At 40.7% G+C, this 22,426-nt stretch overlaps 1 protein-coding gene across 3 annotated transcripts in view; it reads right to left on the bottom strand.

Annotated features, from left to right (window-relative positions):
- The window catches only part of sox5 (SRY-box transcription factor 5), a 247,941-nt gene extending 228,489 nt beyond the window's left edge, over positions 1–19,452 (bottom strand). For 2 of the 3 annotated variants that reach the window (XM_028570608.1, XM_028570607.1), the window contains exons 1-2: positions 14,933–15,334; positions 13,359–13,565 (exon numbers count right to left, since the gene is read on the bottom strand). The gene's annotated coding sequence lies outside the window, so the exon portion shown is untranslated. Of the gene's footprint in view, positions 1–13,358; positions 13,566–14,932; positions 15,335–19,389 lie in introns of those variants that run through there. The other variant, XM_028570609.1, reaches the window with a different exon arrangement.
- Positions 19,453–22,426: the final 2,974 nt, after the last annotated feature.

Here is a 22,426-nt window from a genome sequence, read left to right on the forward strand (position 1 = left end):
TGACAAGTAACATACAGTATCTCAGGAGGAGATACTGATGGTGAAAAGGGGATGAAATACAGAAACAGTGTGATACAGGAAGTACTGACAGCCATTATAATCACATCTGGTGAGTGTAAGTGGAGTATGATTGTAGACTTGAAGCAGTTTGGATGAATTACAGTGTTTGTCTCTCTAATGTTTGATGTATGTTTAATCAAACAGGACCTACTCTAAGCAGAGCAAAATCGTGTAAAAGTGGATGGTTGCACCTGCGAGTGGGTTTTGCTTGAATGTGTCTGTATGACAAGCCTACTGAACTTTCATGGAATAGTTTTGGGAAATACACTCATTTGCATTCTTTTTGAGAGTGACAACAATATCAATCTCATGTCTGTGTGTGATGTACTGTACATAAGAAGCCGGAGTCAGGACAAGACTGAGGGCAGGGGGAAACCGCTAGCCTGGCTATGTCCAAAGTTTAGGAAATATGCCTACTAACACTTTTAAAACTGACTAATTCAAATGTGGTCTGTAGTTTGTTTTATGTATATACAAATCTCAGTGTTTCCCACACATAGACTAATGTGTGGCGGTGCGCCTCACTATCAACACCGTTTTTTTTTTTTAAAACGCTATTTAAAAACACGTTCTTCTGCATTGCCTTTCCCTGCTCTCCTCCGTCTCTCGGTAACTTGTGTCTCGCTCACACAGACACAGACAGACACACAGACACACACACCTCCTCCCGCCGTGCAGCGTTTGGTGTTTTTAGCCCCCAACGTTGTCTTCCAGGCAGCGCGGCAATGGTTACAGTGAGGGTTAATGTGAGGTTTAGCTGCCTGTAAAGCGACATTGGGGGCTTAAAACACCATCGAACCCACCTTGCACACAGCGTCTGTCTCCATAAAGGAGAGAAGGCGGCTGGTGAAATTCACAATTTACTCTTACGCTGAATGTTTGCTGCTTCAATCCAGATGAGTATTGAAAAGTATTTTCCGCGACTGAAAAAGGCACGTGTTGATGATGAGGACCAGCCTGAACTGGAGGTATCAGTCTGAAACAGAGCTCAACAGTCCGACCAGTGGAATCAGTTATGTTATTAATTTGTTTTACAGTATTTTCAGGCTTCAACCAGTGAAAAACAGGGTCAGGGAGAGAAAAAGATAGATTTGTTAGGCATTGAAGTAGGAGAGGAGGACAGCGGGTCCGAAAATAATCCACTTTACTGTGGACCACTTTCCACCTGACTGCCCAAACAACACAGTTTTATAGTTTTGTAAATGAAAGTGAACCTGGAGTCATTTTTAAACAGCGGCCTTGTCATATTCCTTTCCCAAACGGCAAGAGCACAATATTGTAGATTTTACTAGTCTAGTTGTTTTCCACTATGATCCACTCCACAGTCATTATGCTGGTATAATGTAGTCTGATTTCGGCATTAAACAAGACGCATTATGCTACAAAGAAAGCTTAAAAGTGTTGGTAGGTGAAACTGGGCCGGTTTCCCTCTGCCCCTCAGTGCTAAGCTAGGCTAAATAGTTTCTAACGTCCTAACTCCAGCTGCCTACTTATAACAGATTCATGTTGATCTGCAACATATTTCCTCCAAATATTGACCTTTACCTTTAAAGCTGCAATGTCACCACAGGACAATGAGACACAATAATCAGCGAAAGAAAGCAAGAGAAAGAGCAAGCGAAGTAGAGGCGAAATCACAAAGGAATTGCACTCTCTCTTGGCTCATATGATCTATTATTAATCCAATTTTGCACAGACCCTTACATTTTTTGGGGGGAGAAAAATCACATTGAGCAAATTAATGAGGTAAACGTAATGATCTGAGATGATCAAAGGATATCAGTGTTGGGCAAAGTATAGCCACCAATTAGTAAAACAAGCGCAGGAAAGGGACTAAAATATGCACCGCCGCGCCTGATGAAAAGACAGGGTCAGAGAGAATGGACTAATTTCACAAATGAAACGACGTGCACCAAGACAGGCCCACGTGTGTGTGTGTGTGTGTTCCAGGAATGGGGGTTTGCGGGTCATGTTTGGATTCCCCCTGGGTCTATGAGCAGAGAGAGTCAGGGAGGTCCCATAAGAGCAGTAGGAGAGGAGCTGGCTTTACTTTGATAACAATAATAAGGTATTTCTCTCTCTTTCTCTCGCTCTTTTTTTTTTTAAATTCCGCTTTGGCACAATGAGCACTGCCGCTCTCGTTTGATCCATGAAAGAAGCTTGTTATGGTTTTTTGAAGAGTTTGATGCACAAAGGAACAGGAGAAAAAAAGTTTGGAAATAGGCTGCATCTGTCCAACTCGGACTTGGGTTCATTAGGAAGGCCTCAAGACGTGTACTTCTTTTTGTTGATTCTTGTTTTCTTAGATTGTTTTTAAGGGGTGGGCGAAGCTTGACCCACTGTTTGAGTACAAGGTTCTCCATTGTGTGCATTTGTCTACACAAAAATCCTCCGTTATATGAAAAGAAAAGAAAAAAAAAAGTTAAAACCAAAGATTTCCACTGGAATGCTAAATCATCTACTGACCCTTTAATATCCTGAAGCTCATTTAGACAGTCTCACAGACATAAATTGAAAATAATGAGATCTATGAGATTATGAGGCAGCAGTTCACTTAGCTTTGTGGCTGAAAATGCCTGTCTCCAGTGTTACAACAAAAACCTGTGACGTGTAAGATGCTGTGAAGCACAGGTATCAACTAAAGGACAAAGACATTTACAGGTGAGGTGTTCATGATCTATATTGTGATCCTATGTATCTGTAGCTGCATTTCCACCGCACGGTGCTGCCAGACTCGACTCGCTTTCTTTTGGTTTTCCATTATCAAAAAGTTGTGGCTACTAGCTAGAACTTTTTTTAGTACTGCCCCTGTCTAGGTTTCAAGCTAGCTTAGCTGATACTAAAACGGCAGTTTCACACGACAATGCCAAGGCAATCAGCTGAGAGTCCCGCCTACACTGAGGGAGTACCATCTGCAGTGGAAAACTAAAAGAAAAAGTTAGAAATGCACCGATTACAACTTTCTAGGCCAATTCCGATTTCCAATTTTCGTTGAAGCCAGCCGATACCGATTTCATTTTTTATATTTTTTTCTAACCAGTTTACAGCACACGCAAATATTTATTTTTTATCTTTTCTTTAATAGAACATTTTGCACAGAACATAGAACATTTTTTGAACCGATAATGGATCACTATAAAATAGAACTATATAAATTACTCCTGGTGTGGGAAATTCACACACATCTTAAGTGCAATGTTAGAGCCATTTCCTTCTTTTCACATCCAATATCCAACTAAAAAAATGTGATTTTGGTTTTTGGTGTCGTCCCTCAACGCCCTACTTACTGTGCTGTCACGTGTGTGTGTGCATCCTTGAGAACTGTAACTCGTATAACTTGTGTTGTCCGTTAATTGTAGCATTGACCGGCATGAAATCAGCATATGTCAGACTGACCTGCCGGTCGCCGGTCATGGCCGAGCACAGGAAAACCGGGCAAGTCCGGTCACCGGCTGGTCTATCAGTGCATCTCTAGAAAAAATACTTGGTACTAGGGCTGCACAATTAATTGTAATTTTATCGAAATCGCAATATGGACTAGTGCAACATCCAAATCGCAGGTAGGCGCAATATTTGTTAAAGGCAAAATGTGTGTCAAACCATTCTGAATGAAGTATTGTGGTGCTGCAGAGATGTCCCAGCCTACAAATCCTATCCTACAGACTACAGGAAACATCTTTGTTTGGTAGGCTACAGATCCTCGCAAAAATCACACGATAATCATTTAAATTTTTTAAAATGTAATATCCGTCAATAAAAATGAGAATAATGATATAAACATGATCATTCCCTTCAATATCGTGAATCATATCGCAATCGCAATATCAGTCAAAAATAACCGCAATTAGAGATTTTCCCCATATCGTGCAGCCCTACTTGGTACCAAGAAAGTCAGTCGAGTCGAGCAGAGTCGTACCATGTAATAAGAACCCGGCATATTACGTTTGCCTGGCAACATGGCTGAAAGATCCAAATCAGGTCACAGGAGAGGGTGTCAGCATGTGTTGAGACCAAAAACACACACACAAAAGGTTGTGATGGTGGGGGCTTGTGGCTTCAGGTACCGGTGGTGAGACATCAAATTGTGATCCGAGAAGTCAGTTTAAAAAAGGAACTGGTCAATGAGTATGAAGGTTTATCAAATGCCAAAACAATGCACAGCGGTTTATAAATTAAAAAAAAAAATAATGTACAACCCTGGTGTAGTGCAAACATTGGTCTGAACACAAACAGCTGCCCTGGTAGATTTAAAAAAGTGTTACTTTTGGCTGACTTTTGCATTGTACCAAATTCTATGAAAAAGGTCAGTTACTGGTTGTTTGCTATCTGGAATGTGTGATGAAGTTTCATGCTCCACCCCACAGCCTGTCACACTGCAGACAGGATACGCCTAGAAATAGCCTGTTACAGTAAGTAAACAATTCATTCATTCACATTCATTCATTCAACAATGGATGTATTTATAACAGTTGAGTCGTGTTCCCAAGGCCCACTAAATGCAAACCATGTTTATGTGAGGTCAAAAGTGATGCATGACAGGTGTGTATTAGGCGCTGCATAAAACCTTAATATAGTTACACACAACTTGGATATTTTTTTTAAATGAATCATCTGTGAAGACAAAAAATAATCTTAAAAAGGATCATTATATTTGTTAGGATTAAAAAAAGAAAAAAGAAACCTAGGAAACCCACACCAAACTCATGGAGACTTAAGTATTATGTCACGCTATACAAACAATACAAGTCTACTGACTCTTCTCGCCTACTCTGTTTTTCTCCTTCAACTATTCATCCCGACCAGCGTCTTCTCATCGTGTAACATGCACTGTAGTACATCTGTCCCAGTTTTACTCTCCAGCTTTAAGGAGATTTGCCATTTTTTTAAAGCCAAATATTGCAACAACTCACTTACTAAAAGCCTCCACAGGGAATGAAAGCGTGTGGCACATCCCTCAATTTAATAACAATGGATGACTTTGCGCTTACAAAACAGAGGAGACAGGAGGATGTGGGGGAGACGAGAACAAGAGAGAGTTAACGGATTTTTAATCCTGACCTCGAAAGAAAGAAAAAAAAAAAAAAAAAAGAGAGAGTGGGGGGGGTATTTGGTTTTCTAATTTTTTATTCTTGCTTTGTATATTCTCCTAAGCCTCTGTATGACTATGTGTTGAGGGAGACAATGTTAGGACAAGCCACTTAAGCCCATTAGTCTGATAATTCATACAGCTTGGCAGCGCACTCCTCAGCCTCGTCCAAAGTCTGCAGAGAGATGCAAGGAAAGAGAAAAAGATATAGATCATTAAATAGATGGATAGATAAAGAGAGAGAACAAAATAGGGATACCAGCTACAAAGGAGAGAGACAGACAAGGAGACTCAATGTACAAAGTGTGCACTTAATCTTTTATGAAGTACAGTGATGAGGTGAATCCAGGTGAAACTGAATTCATACCAAACACTTAACAAATGAGGGGTGGATTAAATTAAGGGGGATGGAACTCAATATCAAGACAATAGACACTTAGTTTAGTTTATAGTTTTTATTAATTCCTTCGCCCCGCCCCATTTTTTCCCCACATAGTCACAAAATGATTTACAGCAGGTAGACCGGCTCTACAGTCACACATTCTGATGGTTCACAGATTTCGGCGTAACGCCTTGAAAAAGCCTGTGTAGCTAGAATCAACACAAACTGGAATTTACATATTGCCACTTTAAAGAAAAGGGGTCAATGTCTTTCAAAAAGTTCAAGGTACCCGGAGGATGTTCTGATCAATAAAAGGTGCAGTGCACTGGAGCAATGTTTTGATGAATGGGACACCATTTTGTTTGTGTTTATTTACACATTCCTGCTCCCAGGTTTACGCTATGCCACTGACTGACAGTTGGTGGCAGTAATACTATACACTAGTAGTTAAAGCATTACGCCAGTAAGAGTAGAGAAGAAGACAGCCAGCTAGGAAATATGGATGTAAACTAGGGCTGCATCTCATGGCCCTTATTTGATGTCTCATCCCTCTAAAAAAACACATTTCCGCGTTGCCTCTCTCCTCCGATGATTTCCTCACGTCTTTCCCGTGCCTCCTCGGTGGGGAGGGACTGAGACGCGAGAAAGGGAGACAAATGGAAGAGTCGAGGAGGCAATTTAAAGCCCATGTTGCAAGGTTTGTTTCTAACGATTTTTTACAATTTGCTTGTTGGTAATAAAAATTTAAACCGTTACCCAACAACATCAAATACAATAGATATCACAAAACGGAATAAAATACGAAAAAGTAGTACTTTTTAACAGTGGTTTCTCCTTTCCCCCACAATGCATTGCATGACGTCACGTTGGGGAGACGACAGGCGAAAGCCCCGTCTCGGTTCACTGTCCCGGTCACGGTTTCTGCCGCTGGTCTGGCAAAATATGGCTTTTTGTCTCGACCGAGTCAATGTGTCTTTATTATGTGTATAATAATATTGGGGGGGGAAGTGAAAGGCAGCTTGGATGGGGATGCTATTCGGCTTGTCATAAGTTTAAACAGCTAGCTAACGCTACGCCGACGTTTTGCTAACGTTAGCGCAACAGTTTTAGCTTAGACTGCTAGTTAAATACCGGTATTACAACTGCATTCGGAGCTACATCCACGTTGTCAACACAAGACATGTGGCGTTTTGTGCCATACTTTTATTGAATGAAACATTACAAAACACTAACACTATTTGGAGACATGTTTAACAATGATATACATATATTGAGTGCTATATGTACCTATTAATCAACAGTGGTGGTTAACCTGCAACATGGGCTTTAAGCGACATGAGAAGCACCTAATGCCAGTTTCAAAACTTTACAAGAAATTGGCCAGGTGTGCTGAGGTAAGAAAGTCAGCTCGTTTTTCATCCTTCGCACAACTACTTCAGTCACTTTTTATGTGTTCAAACGAGTGCAACGCCATGAATGTCTTTGAAGGCATGAAAGTATGCTCCTGAATCCAAATTGTGCACGATTCATTGCTTCAAGACTACAAAGACATGCAAAGGACACCGAATTCTTGGACAGAAATCTGGGAGGCAGTGTGATGCAGTCAGGAGGAGGTTTAACTGTTTAACACTGTTGCCTTTCAACATGGTATTTTTCTGTAACCGACATATACACACATATACATACATATATACACACACACACACACACATATATATATACATACATATACACACACACATATACACATACATATATATATATATATATACAGTGGTGTGAAAAAGTGTTTGCCCCCTTCCTCATTTCCTGTTCCTTTGCATGTGTGTCACACTTAAGTGTTTCGGAACATCAAACCAATTTAAACAAAAGTCAAGGACAACACAAGTAAACACAAAATGCAATTTGTAAATGAAGGTGTTTATTATTAAAGGAGAAAAAAAATCCAAACCATCATGGCCCTGTGTGAAAAAGTGATTGCCCCCCTTGTTAAAACATACTATAACTGTGGTTGTCCACACCTGAGTTCAATTTCTCTAGCCACACCCAGGCCTGATTATTGCCACACCTGTTCACAATCAAGGCATCACTTAAATAGGAGCTGCTTGACACAGTAAGGTCCACCAGAAGATCCTTAAAAGCTACACATCATGCCGAGACCCAAAGAAATTCAGGAACAATTGAGAAAGAAAGTAATTGAGATCTATCAGTCTGGAAAGGGTTATAAAGCCATTTCCAAAGCTTTGGGAATCCAGCGAACCACAGTGAGAGCCATTATCCACAAATGGCGAAGACATGGAACAGTGGTGAACCTTCCCAGGAGTGGCCGGCCGCCCAAAATTACCCCAAGAGCGCAGCGACGACTCATCCAAGAGGTCACAAAAGACCCCACAACAACGTCCAAAGAACTGCAGGCCTCACTTGCCTCAGTTAAGGTCAGCGTTCATGCCTCCACCATCAGGAAAAGACTGGGCAAAAATGGCCTGCATGGCAGAGTTCCAAGGAGAAACCACTGCTGAGCAAAAAGAACATCAAAGCTCGTCTCAATTTCTCCAGAACACATCTTGATGATCCCCAAGACTTTTGGGACAACATTCTGTGGACCGATGAGACAAAAGTGGAACTCTTTGGAAGGTGTGTGTCCAAGTATATCTGGCGTAGAAGGAACACTGCATTTCATAAAAAGAACATTATACCAACTGTAAAATATGGTGGTGGCAGTGTGATGGTCTGGGGCTGTTTTGCTGCTTCAGGACCTGGAAGACTTGCCGTGATAAAAGGAACTATGAATTCTGCTGTCTACCAAGAGATCCTGAAGGAGAATGTCCGACCATCTGTTCGTGTACTCAAGCTGAAACGAACTTGGGTTCTGCAGCAGGACAATGATCCTAAACACACCAGCAAGTCCACCACCGAATGGCTGAAGAAAAACAAAATGAAGACTTTGGAGTGGCCTAGCCAAAGTCCTGACCTGAATCCTATTGAGATGTTGTGGTATGACCTTAAAAAGGCCGTTCATGCTCGAAAACCCTCTAATGTAACTGAATTAGGACAATTCTGCAAAGATGAGTGGGCCAAAATTCCTCCAGGACGCTGTAAAAGCCTCATTGCACGTTATCGCAAACGCTTGGTTGCAGTTGTTGCTGCTAAGGGTGGCCCAACCAGTTATTAGGTTTAGGGGGCAATCACTTTTTCACACAGGGCCATGATGGTTTGGATTTTTTTTCTCCTTTAATGATAAACACCTTCATTTACAAATTGCATTTTGTGTTTACTTGTGTTGTCCTTGACTATTGTTTAAATTGGTTTGATGTTCCGATACACTTAAGTGTGACAAACATGCAAAGGAACAGGAAATGAGGAAGGGGGCAAACACTTTTTCACACATATATATATATATATATATATATATATATATATATATATATATATAATATAATCTCTCACAATATGGGAAATGTAGGTAAAATCAGAGATAATCCAAAACATGCATATGTCCCACAAAAGAGTGAAAATGTTATTGCATTGGGAGCCTTCTGAGTGCACACTTGATTGTTTTGACAAATGAAAATGTATTACACTGAAGTTGCACGCAACAAATCAACCAATTGCACAACAATTTTGTAAAACAACAATACGATGTGATAGTATGATACCAATACAAGTCCATTACAAGTCTGGAGACTAGGACTTAGAAACATGGACAGCCCATCATAAATTATACACTTACACTTCATTTCGGAGAGGTCAGGTTGGATGAAATATTTTATTTTGCAAGTGACAAAAACATCCAAAGCCACTTCTCAACTGTTCAGCGGGCAGATTTTGTAAGCCCATGATATTACTCAACAAATGTGTTTTTGATTGCAAAAAAAACTTCACCAAAACAAAGTCCAGTTCAAGTGCACTAACATCACTGCAACACAGAAGAACAGCTGTTATATTTCATCACGCCATAAGTCACACAAACATACTGTGATAAAGAGAGAGGAAGGGAGGGATATGCTCCAGCAAGCCGCTACATTTTGGGGTATTTATTTACAGCTTTGTCTCTTGTTCGAGATCAATCCCCCCCTCCCCCGTGTGTGTGTGTGTGTGTCAAAAGAGAGGGAGGGGAGAGAGAGAGAGAGGGTATCTCATCAGTCGCATTGGGAAAATACCATTCAGAGACTGACAGATGTCTTTCTCTGTCTGACTCTTACCTGCATCTGTCTCGCTCTGTGGGCCTCAGGACCTGTGCGCACTCACTATAACAAACACACCCAAGCACAGAGTGTTTGTGTGTGCATATCTGTGTGTACAGTACATGTTTTCATCCGTCTAAAACGGAGCGGAAACCGATCCCTGATGCTACAGCCCGATAACAATGTCCACCGCTGCTTGGCAACGGATACTGTATCACTGTAAATAACAGACACACTTCACATGTAATACAATTACAGTATGATTCAGCAATGACTACAACTGGCTCTTGAAATAGGGGCAATTCTAGGAAACTGCATATAGAATAGCAGAGAAAAGAATAGGGCTTATAATAAAATCCATAGCTTATAATAAAATCCATAGCTATGGGTGCAATATGTCATAAGTCAAAGTAAAGTAGCTTGATCTTTCCCATTTGTCATGTACTGTATAAATTAGTTAGATCTCTCTAAAGGAGACAAATGTCTTTACCTCAATTATGGTATGTAGGTCAGTTCAGCCCTTGCTAATGGTCTAGGACAACCCTGCTCAATAAAACAAATGGTCCAGTAGTTTGTTTTAGCAGTGGATCACACAGGTGGATCACACAGGAGCAGAGTTTCTGCACCAACAGGGCAGTGTTATGGTGAAGTCTCTTCAGACTTTAACAGCTTTGATTTTTACAGCGCCAGGCTTACCCAATTCCTCAAATTGTCAATCAACAAGGAGAGCAAAGTTTTTCTCTAAACTGTTAATGAACAAGACACACTGCTCAGGGAACTTCCCGTGGTAAAGTCAACACACACAGACACACACACAGTACTCAAGCCATAAAGGCAGGCATTAGCTGGCAGGACGCCGAGACATGTAAGGCTTGTTAGAAAGGAAACGGCAGGAGAGTTTCTCACACACACACACACACACACACACACACACACACACACACACACACACACACACACACACACACACACACACACACACACACACACACACACACACACACACACACACACACACACACACACACACACACACACACACACACACACACACACACACACACACACACACACACACACGTATGTACAATTATGAGGGAAGACAACATATTGGAAGAAAATATTCAGCTTTTTCTCAAATGTGTATCCTGCATTGTAGGTTAATATGAAGATATACACATATTTGCTATATTGGAACACTACGACTCGGATGTTAGTTTGTTTTGCTTTTTATTAGTTTATAAGTTGAGATCCACTGAATAAGTGAAAAGTTTGACCTGCTGGTGGTGCTGCAGGAAAAGTCAGAGGACCACCAAAGTCAGTAGGATTCATCCTCTGGGGGCCATACATGTCCATACAATATGTAGTTTATTTGAAGTATTTCAGTCAAGACAAGTCAAGTGGTGGACTGACTGACAGACCAACTATGCCATCCCTAGAGCCATGCTGCTAGCATAACAACTATTTGACAGGGCGTCAGCCCGTTTGATTGTTCAACAGAAAATGATGTTAACCATTTACCAACACCTTCTACAAATCATCATGTATAATACTAAACAACAGGCACAACTGGTTCAGTGCAATTCTAAAAACTGTGGCGTAAGTCCATGAACAATCACACAGCCCTGCCAGCAGTCATTCTGTCAGAGTGCTGTATGCATCCTATTTTTCACAACTTAACAAAGCAAGACTTGCGGTGATGGCACAATAAAAGCCAAATTCAAGGATTGTCAAGAAATTCATTTTGTACTGGACATACAGTTAAAGTGATGGTTCGGAGTAATTTCACCCTAGGGTCCTTTGCACCGTGACCTCGAGCCAAACACCCCCCCAGAAGCTTTTTTCAGCTGGGTCTAACATTGGGAGAGTTAGCGTAGAGTAGCGTTATCAGCTGAATAGCTTAGCGCAGGGGTTAATGGACCCACGTTTGTATCTCGTAAATGACCCCACTAATAATGCCCGAAATGATACCAAACTTCTACTGTAGTACATATAGGTTATGTACTCATAAAACGATGGATTGGAAAGTTTGTAAGTACACCACAAGTTTATGAACACTTGCCTGCTGGCTTCTGCTCTCTGCTGTTGTTGCTGCTGCCGGCAAGACGAGTGCTTAGGGACGTCTACAAATTACAACACCGAAAAGAGATGCAACAAAAATATTTTTTAATTTAACTTTTTTTTAAACTAAGTATTGTAGTATAACTAGCAGGAGACAAGTAATAACTGAGGTAAGTTTGGAGACATTACCTTATTTAATCATTAAATTAATAAATATTTTTGTTGTATCTCTTTTCGGTGTAGTAATTTGTAGACGGCCCTAAGCACTTGTCTAACTGCAGGTAGCAGCAGCAGCAGCAGAAGCAACAGAGAGCAGAAGAGAGCAGGCAAGTGTTCATAAACTTGTGGTGTACTTACAAATTTTCCAATCCATCATTTTATGAGTACATAACCTATTTGTACTAGTGTAGAAGTTTGGTATCATTTTGGGCATTATTAGTGGTGTCATTTACGAGATACAAACGTGGGTCCATTAGCTCCTGCGCTAATAAGCTATTCAGCTGATAACGCTGTTCTACGCTAACTCTCCCAATGTTAGACCCAGGTGAAAAATGCTTCTGGGGGGGTGTTTGGCTCAAGGTCATGGTGCAAAGGACCCTAGGGTGAAATTACTCCAAACCATCACTTTAAGACCAACATGAGAGCAAAACCAAACAACTAAACTAGTTTTTCATAGCGTAAAGGAATGGAAACCAGTGGAAGATGAGAAATCAACCTAAAAGAAAATATCACTGGCAGTAATGTAAAGTGCACAAACCTACTGAACATCTTCAACACTGAAAGACCCATGTGTAATACATTCTTAACCAATGCATGTTTGAATAATCCTCATTCAAATTTCAGAACCTAATTTTAAATTCTAGTCAAGATGTCAATGTTTCCATAGATACCAAATATGACAACGTGTTGGGACGGGTCGATACAGATGTACAGTATGTGTGAAAACAGCCAAACACGGAAATAAAGCTAATTAATGGTCTAACGCCTGCAAAACCACTATTATAGTCCTTTTAAAACCTCTATAAAAGTTCCCTATAAACTCACTACTGGATACCAAAGACACACAGTTACGTAAATCCACAACGGGATACTGTAACAACATCAGCGAATGGCACAGACAAACTCTAAGTTCCTACACAAAAAATCAAAGGAACATTCATGAAATGTCTCACAGAGAACTACCTCTCTCTATCTGTCACTCTCTCTCTCTCCTCTACTCATTCACCAGCTCTCTCTTGCTTTCCGGGAGACAGCGCGGTGATTGGCGGAAAAAAGCCTCCCTCAAACCAATCCCTAATCCTCAGCAGGCTTTAAAACATATGGATGGAGGAGGAACGGCAGCGGCTCTCCCACTGTCCTGTCCCTAGGGTCATTTTCTCTTTTCTGCAGCAGAGGCTATGACAAAGGCAGCGGAGAGGAGCTGGTGCACGGGAAACGCGGTAAAAGGGAGCTCAGCCACGACTGTCTGCCCTGCTCTGTGCGCTCTGCGCCTTGGAGAGGCGAGTAACACTGCCAACGCACCCTTGTTGCCATTGCTTCCACAACGTGTGTGGTGGAAGGTATTTCTATGTCTGTTATGACTTACCGGATGCTGCGTTGTTGAGGATGCGGTCTTTCCTGTGACTCTGTTCCTATCCGTCTTTCCCTGGTAAAGGCAGAGAGGTGATGGAGGTCGGGGAGGCTGCGCCGGATGCGGCTGGTGATGGTGGTTTGGGTGCTCACATTGATTTGTGTCACTTCTCTGTCTCTCTCTCGCCACTCCACCTCTTTCCTGCTCTCTCTCTTCACTTCACTTCACATTACACACACATGCACGCACACAAAGACACACCAAGGTTTGGGCAAATTATACAAGGCTGAGGCACCAAGGGGAGGAGATGTGAATTTGTTTCCTCTCTTGAACAGGCACTACCACCGAGGTAAAACAGCCACCAACAGTACAGCAGGCCAGCCAGCATCTCCAAACTCCACAAAACAGCTGTCAACTTCTACCACATAATGAATCAAAAGGTGCCAACCGACACAAATTGAATATGTTTTCTTTATGTGCATCATAATAATGGGAACTCATTAGTATCCCAAGAATTAACGATTACAGTTTGGAGTGGTCCCACCGGCTCTGTAGGTATTACGAGTACAGTCGTGCAGCCATATTGAGCAGATCTAATATTGCAAACAGGATTGAAAGCATAGTGGGCAAATGTGCCCTAAAGCAAGATGCAGCCTGTCAAGATGAATAACTTTTAATGTGTCAGTATCAGGAGTTGTTATGCATGTCAACTCTACACGAAGCTTCATTATTCATTTAACATACTTGCTTGAGCAAGCCAAGTTTCTGCTGGCCAAAGTGCCAGGCTCCATTAAGGGGCTAGGTTAGCAAACGAGCCGGCTATTGCACCTTTTACGTGGTGGTCCTATAGTAGCACTAACCAAATGTGTATATTAACAAATGATGAAATGCCCATGTGTAATGTGAAAAGTGGTTACTTGTAGTGATTGAGTCTGCGGGACTTCTCAGCTCTACAGAGCATTTTAGCATCTTTCAGTTCCTTGTTTTGGTTGTACAACCCCAACATTAACGTTATTGTAAAAAGCTCTGTCAAACTCTATGTACTTCACCTGCAAACAGCAGACAAAAACGGTTAGCTCTATCTGGCACTGGAACACAGAGGAGCATTTAGCAGCTAAATAGCCAGGAATTCTTCTCAGGAGTTGGTGGAGACAAAAAATGAGAGTAAATATTGGACTTACAGGTCGCCAGAAAAAAAAAAAAAAAAAAAGGGATGCGTAAAAAGGCTGTTTACTAACACATTCAATGTATATATTAACGTTGTTTACAGCTCGTTCCACTGCCACCACACGGCCAATAAAATCCATGCATGCTACTTTAACATACAGTAGCTAGCGTAGATGTTTTTGCTAATTTCTCGTACCTTTCAGCAACAAGCAAAGTTGATACTTCTGCTAGCTATTGGTGGATGCAGCAATTAGTCAACAGCTTGTACTTTTAGTTAATAGTAACCTGACTTTTTTTTGGGGGGGTGCAAAAATTGTGCTTTTATCTTAACTAGCTACAGTTAAGCCGGTTAGTGTTGGACACACACACATCTACCGCTGTGTTAGAAGGTTACTTTTTATCTTACAGTATGAAACACTCACCCCAAAAGTTAGCAACGTTAGCTTTCTCTTCCTGTCAAGCTCACGAAGGCGAAGACTGACGTACTATTTTTTGGGCACATATTAGAATGCCATGCTGCAGCATCCTGCTTCTCCATTGGTCTGTAGGCTACCAGAGCCTTCGGTACCGCTCTCTCCTAGCTTACTCATTTGCTTCCCTTGCGCTGCACGTCATAAAAACAAAAAGGTCTGCGTACTATTTAGCGATGATAAAGACACATTCAGTTCGATTTACAGTTAGTTACTTTGTTTGTCATGTTCCTGAACATTCAGTAAACTACAGAAGGCCTGAATAAACGAGTGGAGAAATATAACAAATGCAGGTGTAGCCTATTTGTAAAAGCCACAAGTTACTGGGATGACAGAAACCTGGAGCTTTCCAACTGAATTATAGTTGAATTTACAGTCCATGGTTTGAGCAGGACCCATTTTGCCCGGCATTTAGAATAACTACACCATGAGCATCTATATTCATAAATTGGTTCTATATTGAGTAATAAGTTAGTAGGCTATACTCAGTTGGACAGAAATCTAACTACCGGCACAGCTCAAATACTGGTTAGATGAGTGTAAAAATGATGTTAGGCCTTCATAGTCACTACTGTGTCAACTCCAACAGATTGAACAGCCTTGGAAGATTTTGGACTGATATGTTGGACAGCAGGGATTTCTTTTCATCCCCCCAGAGGTGAAATAAGGCAAGGAACAAGCTCTATTCATTGCCCTTCTATGAAGTCTCTTGAAGTCTTTAAGGGTACTGGCAGCCAGCAGCAAAGATCCACTTTCATAAATTCTGTCTTTCATTTTTGTTAAATCAATAGCAACGGTCTACGAAAAAACAGGGATGTTTTTGGTCTGCCCTCCACAGTGTGTGTTCACACAGCCGAGCGAGTAGCCTGTTGCTATTGATTTAATGAAAAGAAGAATCCCAAAGAGAAAATTTGTGAGTGCTCACCCTACTTATTTGTGAGTTCCAGAGACTTGGAGACACAGCACTAAAGCTGATTTATGATGCTCACCAGCTACAGATCCTTGTTAACCAAGCTTCTTATTTACTGCCACATCACTGTTTCACAAGACTCACTGTACCTCTCTCTCGCTCTCTCTCTCTCTTCGTGTATGCTTACTTGTTTCTAATGTGCGTTTTGCTGCCCACTGTACCTTGTAAATGCCACAGTATGGCTGTGCAGAGGAGAAAAAGGGCTCAGGGGCAATCAGCAAAAGTGTGGGGGAAGTGCGGATGCGCTTCAAAGGCTGTCAAAACTATATTATATGGTTGATCCCTGTCCAATTCACTTTCACAGTTCAATAGTTACTGTATGTTAAAACTGCAGAAAACAAAGGAACTCACTGCCTTCTCATCATTCTGAACTCACCTAAGAGGCTTTGTGTGTGTGTGTGTGTGTGTGTGTGTGTGTGTGTGTGTGTGATGGAGAGGAGGTTAAAGTGGTCGAGTAATAGAGTGACCGCATAGGTCAGGTTTGACACATTTTATTATTCATTCACTGTCCTCAGCTGGGCTTAGCTCATCAGCGCACACACACACAGACAAACATACACAACCTCCCCTAGGTGCGGCTTTTACTGCGCATATGCGCCTGGACGATGCACAAATGTCATGAGCAATAACTGGGATGTCACTCTAAATTCACTCTCCTCTCCTCAGCGTTTAGCAGCTAGGTAGCTCAGGGAGCAGCCCCTCTCTCTCTCTCTCTCTCTCTCTGTATCTCTCTCTATCTGTATCTCTCTCCCTATCTTTCTACTTGTGCCTTAGTGTATGAGTCCTAACTTCTGAAAGTCCTGTTTGATTTTTTTTTGCCATCAGCTCTAAAATGTTTCACCCCAAAGTTCAATTCAATTCAGCCACAAGAATCTGGAGTATCATGTCCAGAGCTGCTCTGGAAAGAGAAGGCAGGGGAAATAAAAAAAAAAAAATGTCCCACTGTACCAAGTGGTTTATTTAGATCTCAATTAGGTCATTTTTTTCCTGTAATTGTAACTCATTTTCCTTTTTCCCTCCTTGAGTCCATGTCTTGTTATTTAGGTTCATTCAAATTTAGCGAAGTTTTAAGGCATCCCACATTTAAGTCACAGTATGAATGATTTTGTATATTTTAAAGGTCTGTCAAGAAATGTTGACATATTATCATCCATATGGTTTTATTTCACTTCTTCCTCATCTTAACGTATGCATTTATCTGCTGTTTGACTCTTTGCAAAGGCCATGCACTTTGGTGTACATACAGTAAGTCATTTTAATGGCCGAGCTTTTAATGCCTGAGCAACGAAATCCAAACCGAAAAATAGATACCATAGTTATTGCAGTTTAACAAAAAACACCTGACATTTATCAGAAGGAGAGCTGAGTTATTGGTCTCTGTGCAGGGCAACAGTGCCCACTGACGACACTGGGGTCATGTCCTCTGTATTTTTATGAGAGATTAAGTTCTACAGTTAAAAACTTGATATTTTTTTAGGCTGATTCCAGTACTTTTTTAGACGTGTTGTGTTGAGTTTAAAAGAACTTAACTCCATTACTGTAAAAAAAAAAAAAAAAAAAAAGGGCCGTGCTGGTAGCTCACTTGGTGTTTACTATAATGCATAACTGAACTCATGACCTTAGTATTTCTAAAATCCTGACTACCGCCCTGTCTCTTTGTCTAATTGTACAAAAAAGACCTAGATCTTTTCATGCTAATATGACATACTAATCTGTTTTTTCACAAGGCAATTTAGTTGTAAGAGTGTATGGGTTTGTTTGGGAATGTTTCCAAAATCAGTGTTGGTCTTTTTACTTCAAAACTGGGCATAAGAAATGCCCTAATTAGTTTAAAGCTGCTCCAAATCAAGATCATGTGCAGCCCTCTCTCCGTCTCTCACTCTTTCTCCTTCTAGCATCATGGTTGTTGCTGTGTGCCTGTGTGTGTGCGCGTGTGTGTGTGTGCGCGTGTGTGTGTGCGTGTGTGTGTGTGTAGGAGGCAGGGATGGGAATCAGGAAGCCTTGGCCATAATATGAGCATAACTTTTAATGCTTGATCCGAGAAAGCTCTTATGCAAATGTCCTCTCCTTTCTCGCAGCACAAAGCTGTCTCTGACCCCTCAGCCATTTCCATGGATTCCTTTAGTTAGTGGAGGTTTTTTTTATGATGCCATATAACTTTTACAATCTGTTCAAACTTTCAATCAGGAATAATATGTTTGATGTAATTCATTCCATACAGAAAGATTACATTACAAATAACTACTAATCATACTCCCATTATAGAGCAAAACTGCAGAATTCAATGTTATGGGTTATATCATCATTTTCTCCAGCCTAATAATAGCTTTGCAGCTTGTCTTTGATATCATTAACAAGAACAAAATGCACAGACACACACACATACACAGACACACGCACACACACACACACACACACACACACACACACACACACACACACACACACACACACATAAACACACACACACTGAACGTCATGTATTACTTTTAGGTAGCTTGTAGTACAGCTACCTTCCCAGGATTTGGCAGCCTGCGGCAGACTCCTGGGGCCGGAAGCTTAAGAGCCGGGCCAAATGACACCCTGCTGACTCGACAAGGCAGGGTCCTCCGCCAACCCACCTGGAACAGTTCCCCCACACACACACTTACACACACACACACACACACACCTCCAAAACCAGCGCTTTTTCTTTATCAGAACACGATCGAGGGCACCCATGATCAAACTAATGACACTAGGTGACACAGTTCAGTCCTGTGTGTTGGCTAATAGCTGCAGCAACTGAAGTCAATCAGTTGATTGCAAAAACAAATCCACCTCAAAAGCTTATTAATTTCTCCTTTAAAATGTTTTTGTCTCGCTGAAGTTGCACTTGTGTTGCATATTTGTCTGTCAGAGTCTTCAGACATTATTGAGCTGCTTCAGATATGCTGTATTCAATCTCTGGTTTCAAGAATGACATCAATACAGAAGGTCTATTAATTAATATAACTTGTTAAGATGGTAAAGATGTTTGTTCATATAGACTGTGCTTCATACCCTCTACTGTTACACGAAGGCAGGATGTCAAGAAGAGAGCATATAAACAGGTAGGTTGTTTGATTAATACAATGTTTCAGAATCAGCTTTTATGCCCATACAACACATACAAGGAATTTCACTCCGGCTTTTTGTTGCTCTCAAAGCACACACACAGAAATAGACATATGGCAAAGAAAAAAAAAAAAAAAAGGACAACAAAGCTAAAAGGGTAAACAAAAACACCTGACTACTTGAGAAGTGGAGAGAAAATTGCAAGGAATGTAACACTGGTGATACGATTATTAATAACAATTCAAATGTATTTTCATGTGTACATGAATCCAATTTTAAGCTTAAATGCCAAGTATATTTCACACATGAGAGATCATTTGGTGAACCGTGTCAGTAGTCTTACCTCCTGACATGTCCTGTACTCAATCTTCACAGATGAACCACGCTCACATAGCTCAGGTTTAACCACCCTTTAGTGCCTGGAAACTAACATTACACTCACACCACAGCAACCTCCAGTTTTTAGGAAGCAGCTTTCCCCTCAGCTTACACTGCTATTTCTACACTCATACTCTCTGCTAGACAAATATATCATGATATATCCATCCGCCGGCCCGGGCTATTCCAAGCCTGAGAAATGACAGAGAAATGCAGGAAGTCGTTGGAACATAAACAAGACGCAATGGAGGAAGCAAGGGTCAAGGCGGTGCTTCCTGTTCCAAAGCCACCTCTGTGGGCCTGAAAGCAGACACTAGGCAGCAGTGACACAGTGCAGCTAAACTCCCATTATTATTTTCAAGCTTTTTGTTGTCTCCTTCATATTGTATACACTATAAGCTTCCTTTGTTTCATATGTTAAGTGCATCCCAAAACTTGCATTTTGTACAGTCTTAAATATATCTCTTTGTCAAACTTCTGTTTTCGAATGAGCAAAAACACACTTATGCTATTCAACTTTTAGTATTATTTTGGTGTTGTGCCTATTTCCTGTTTTATGTTCTATACCAGCTGCTATTGATTTAATTTAGTCAATAAAATGTTGAAAAATAGCGACAATGCCATCACACGTTACAAATGCCGTCGTATGTATGTTAAGATAAAATAATAGAATAATTATAATGATGACTATGCTAAACAAAAACAAGGTAATGTATTTTTTTATAATCAATTCTTTTTTTTTTTACGCACAGAACAGAAACACAAATTGAGCATGAACAAAAACTCTTTCACACCCCACCCTCTGACAAGGTCATATTTGAAGCTTTAACCACACATATTATTATTCCTATCATACAGGATAATGGTTATTTTAAATCTACTTCACTTTTGAGGGGACATTGGTACAAATAACAAATACAAATAGTGAAAGGTCTAAGAGGTGATAGAGTTACAAAAGCATAGAAATAACCAGACTTTTTGCAATTTGGGGATTTTTGTCCACCGGCAAATCATCATGCTGCAGCCAGCTTTGATATCCTGTGTTATTGTTGTTTTCAGTGTTTAATTAGTATTTCTGCAAATTAATACAACCTAAAAACCTTTTCAAAGTCATTTGGGGGTTATGAAACCCTTCATTGTCAGATGTCCAGTTTGGATTAGATTAATTTGCTGGCCAGACAAAACGGCAGCATCTGGCCAGCATTATTACAGCATATAATAATGAATTCATAATCTGGTATTATTGAAGCATTTGGTATTATTCTCAAGCTCAATTACAGTAATAGGAGTATAATGATTTCAAAGGGTTTACAGTCTACGTGACGGACAGGATGTAACCTATCTCGTTCCCATTCTCACACACTGACAGATTACTACCTCCAACACAAAATTAAAAAAGAAAATCACCAGTTTCCATTTTGATTGTATCATGCTTCTCTGAATATCCTATTTCAAAATGTGCTCACTCCGTTTGTCTCTATCGTTCTGATTTTCGTTCCGGCGCTGGAGTCCACACAACGCTTTGGACCACAATGCGCGCTAGATTCCACTCAAATGTCTTATCAGCTCTTCAGAGAAGATGCAGTCTATCGAAGACATATGGTATACATGAGAATTATCTCAACCGACTTAGTGTAGTGTATACAGCAAGCAAGAGCATCTGTATCTTAATAGTCTATGAGCAGTGGTGAAGGGAGAATGTGAAAGCTCTGAGGGATTTGGGAGAAAGGATATGATTGCATTTATGTCCCATCAAGCAGCTTGCTGGATCCAGGGGAATGCCTAATATATATCTGTATTTGGTCGCCAGCTTACATCTGTCTGCTTATGGATTTATGACTTCAAAACTATTTGGAGGAAAAAAAAAAAAAAGGCGCCTCTCGACAGAGCCAGTGACTAATAACTAAAGCCGACAGGGATGGCAGGCAAACACACACACACACACGTAACGACAAGGCTCGGCGACAAGGAACAAAGGAGTCGAAATCTGACACATTCTCTCTGACAGTAGGATAAAACTCACTCACCCCTCAAGCCATGCTCACACACACACACACACACACACACACATACACCACACATGCACACAATTTACTTCTTTTCCTGTCACACAGAGTTTTGCTCACAAACATTATGTTATCACACAAAAAAACAGACCCTGTCCACATGCTAAACCTTTCAAATCTTCACATGAAGTGCATTTATTCTCATTTTATTTAATCTTTTGTATATGAGGAGGTTTGGACACACAGTTAAAAAGCAACATGCATTTGTGTAACTGCTGTTGGATCCAGAGACTGCATGTGAGTGAACAGTTTGGCCAGATACAGAGTTGGGTTCTCAAAGCCTTTTCCAAGTTTGTAAAATAGCTTTGCTGCACCATTCAGATCTCTCAAAACATCTGTTGTCTGAAAAGAAACACTGAATATTAGAATGTATTGGGTACAGAAATTTGTAACATTTTCAGTTCTCAACTCGCTTAATGTTGTTGGAAGCTAAACTCATGGGATTTGAAAGTATTCTTTTAAAAGCAGATTGGATTCTGGATCCGTATTTCATTCATCAATTGGTATATTCCCTGTCTGTTCTCTGTGTCTATTCAGACATAAAGGAATGGCATTCTCTGGATGAAGACTAAAGACTATGCAAAGCAGATTAAAGCATAACACAGTCCTTCCAGAACAAATTTTTTTGTGATTGTTGCAGGCAAAAATCCTTGATTATGCGGCACGTTTTCTTAAAAAATGCGATGGAATATGTGGGATATTTATGCAGTTTTATGCGGGAACTTGCAAAAATTTTGGGAACTTGCAAAAACTGCAGTTTGATGAAAAAGAGAAATAAAAATTATTCCCCCAACACCCTGCTTTTCGATGATGTTCACGTCGCGTAATGACGTCACTTCATAACGTTCCCATGGCAACAGGGGGAAATGGCTGCTCTTGTGTGAAGTAAATGCTAAATTTTTCAACTTTCTGCTAAGATATATGTGACTTTTTTTG

Source organism: Perca flavescens, chromosome 23 (assembly GCF_004354835.1).
Source record: "Perca flavescens isolate YP-PL-M2 chromosome 23, PFLA_1.0, whole genome shotgun sequence".
Lineage (NCBI taxonomy): Eukaryota > Metazoa > Chordata > Actinopteri > Perciformes > Percidae > Perca > Perca flavescens.